Source organism: Electrophorus electricus, chromosome 4 (genome assembly GCF_041902795.1).
Source record: "Electrophorus electricus isolate QZ-2024a chromosome 4, ASM4190279v1, whole genome shotgun sequence".
In the NCBI taxonomy this organism is placed as follows: domain Eukaryota; kingdom Metazoa; phylum Chordata; class Actinopteri; order Gymnotiformes; family Gymnotidae; genus Electrophorus; species Electrophorus electricus.
The window spans coordinates 27,247,262-27,250,468 of NC_137500.1; positions in this window are offsets into that span (position 1 = coordinate 27,247,262).

The window sequence follows — 3,207 nt, forward strand, 5'->3', positions numbered from 1 at the left end:
ATGTGACAAAGTTCATAGGCCATAATGAATACATGTTCCCAATATATCAGTCAAAGGCTTTTATGATGGTTGGTGACCTTTTGGCAAAAGGAAGAAAGTCTTGTTTCTGAAGAAATTGTTTGTTTTTTTTCTTAAATTTATTAGTGACAAAACATGACATGTAACCTTTCACCTCAGTCTGTCACTTGTGTTATTGTTTCAGTGTTTTTTGATTAATAAAGAGCAAGTGTGCACCTCTGTAGGAGTGACTTCTGACCGCAGAAAACGAAAAACATGATCACGTGGTTATTAGTCACACAGTTACTTCCACTCACCGATTCGACGCTCATAGAAAACTACATCCACTAAAGTCATTCTGTGCTACCTGTAACGGTGAGGAGGCGGACGCATGTGCGGAAAAACGCGCGATGTATTATGGGCAAATCCAAAATCAGAGTCGTTAGGGCAGTCCAGGGTCACAGGGCCTATATGGAGCGTACGAGGATACATTATCAAACGAACAAAACACACGAAGGCAAAGACGGGAAGCAGGATATAACATAGGCTAGGAAACATGAAGGCTAGGATAACAAAACAAGCTAATAAACTAAGGTTTTGAAACAGACGAGCTTTCAAACGTCCAGACATTAAACCAACCACAATGAACCTAATACAACCATCAAACAACCCATGAACAGCCAAGGCACACGACAGGGTTTAAATACATGAACTTAGCAAGGTAGAAACGAGGGACAGGTGTGAGCAATCAAACGAGGGGCGGAGAAAACGGAACTATGGCACAGAACTAAAATACACAAGACAGGGAAAACGCGGAACGCGGAACACGGAAACTGGGAGGGACTAACCGTCACATCCCAAAAGGGCGTTTCAAATATTGGATCTGATTCCAAGTGTTTCTTTGAGGATGTAGGGAGAAAATGTCTCACACATAATATTTTAACATTTCAGCATAAAGACAACCTTCCTTTCCATCTTTCTCCAGAAATATTTAAACCATGAAGAGTGAATGCCCACTGCTCTATTTCCCTAAGACCTTTCATGTAAATAGAAAGTTATTTTCTTCATTTATGTGTTCCCTATTGCACTGTGAAAGTTGTGAACAAAAGCACTGCGACACTCTTTGGCAGGCCGGCTTGTCCCACCACGCGTACATGGACGCCCGTCCTCGCGACCCAATTTCATCCGGGGTTTGTTAAGAGTGTTTCAGCTCTGCAGTTACAATTGAGCTGTCTCGTACGGCGTTGCAGGCGATTAATCAAAACAACTGCGACCGTGGTAGTGGGAGCGGTGGGCTGACCACAGTACGTTTGGTGTTCGCGTGCTCAGGAGAGACCGAGCATGAAGAACACAGAGAGTGTTCCTCTCACCGCTCAGTCATGGCTAATCTCGCGTTAACCAGCAGTGCTGGACGCAAGGTGATAACTCCAGAATCTTTACTTCATCCTACAGCACATTTCTTTACTGCATTTCCGTGACTGCGGTATTGCTTCGTTGTGTCGGTCTCTTTGTAAAGGAATATTAGTAAACATTCCAGTCATTCTAAACCTATACATTGGCCTCAAGGTCAGGTTAAGCCAACACGCTTTGTTTCCAAGTGTACATAAATTACATAAATTAGGAACATTCTTAACAGTCCCACATTTTGGTGAAACCTCTGGTTCAGTGACAGCACACATTTGTTCAAGGCTGAGAGAGCGTGGGTGAGAGATAGAGAGAGATAGAGAAAGAAAGAGAGAAAGGGGGAGGGAGACAAAGAGAGATAGAGAGAGATAGTGAGAGAGACAATTCCTGTATCCACTGTACAGTTTAAAAATCTAGGGAAGCAAAGAGGACAGTCGTTCTGATGGATGGGGGAAGTCAGGTGTGTGAAATGTGGCCCGTTTTTGTTACGCTGTTCATTTTTAATTCTTCAGTTGTACTGTAGATATACTCCTCTGTCCCGTGCATTTGTACTCAAGATATTACACGTTGACATTTATCTACCTCCCCCTCAGGCATCTCCTCCCTCCCTCTCTCTCCCTCTCTCTCTCTCTCTCTCTCTCTCCCATTCTACAGTCTTACCCTTAGCTATCATTCTCTTTCCTCTTATCGTCTGACAGTCTCAGGGCTCTTTCTGTCACTCGCTCCCTCCCCTGAGCTTCTGCTTTCAGACTGCTGGGGAATACTCACCCAAGTGAAGAGGACCTGCTGGCCTGCAGTCGGCAAACACGCCGTGTCAGGCGAACCAGTAGTGCTGTGGCATGGCTTCCCGTGGATCTGAGAACACATGCCCACCGCCGCCAACCCCCCTCCCACACACACACACACACACACAAACTCCTGGCAGTAACTCCCCAGTGAATTCCACTCTGCTCTCCGTTTCTTGGCACAGACTCATATGGAGTCCACATGCACACGAACGCAAGACGATGCAGAGAGGGATTCTGTGGTGGGCTGCACTCCCCGAGGACTCCTCTCTAATGCAGCATGATACATGTCATTCTCAAACATTCCCAAATCCAGCAGCACTGTGCCAAGGGCTCCCAAGAGCAGGAGTCGGAAGCGCAAGTCAACTATGTGAGGAGATGACAGACCGGATCCTGGGTGCCCATCTAGCTGCCGGAGTCAGAGCATGTGCAGTCAGAGATGCACATGCACGACAAGCAAAAGCGTGGCTCACACATCAAATAGCAAATGCCTCATGCAGAATGCAGCAGGCTGGTTCTGAAATTGGAATGGGAAGACCTGGGGGCTCAGGGAACCTTTTTACCTGGCCTTACTGGCAGGACACAAACGTCTACCGCAACCCACATCCCAAGGCCAGTAGCACTTGTCAATTAGTTGATGTGCCATCTACTGTACATCTACTTGGAGAAGGAAACAGACGAGTGGAGGAGAAGGATGGAGAAGGTGTAAAGAGAGGACAGCACTGGAGAACATGGATTCTGATATGGTGGCTGTAGATCTGGGTTCTGTTCAACCTGCCTTCATACTGTCAATTAGCTCCTTTTTATGGCATATTTAGTTGACTTGGCAACCACAAATTTCTCCTGAAATCCCTTTGATTTTCCCTCAACAGAAAAACCTAAAAGAAATCTCTCTTTTTGCCCACCTCCTTTCTTCCTTCCTTCCTTTTCTCTCTCTCTCTCTCTCTCTCTCTCTCTCTCTCTCTCTCTCTCTCTCTCTCTCTCTCTCTCTCTCTTTCTCCCTTGCAGAGCGAAGGCGACT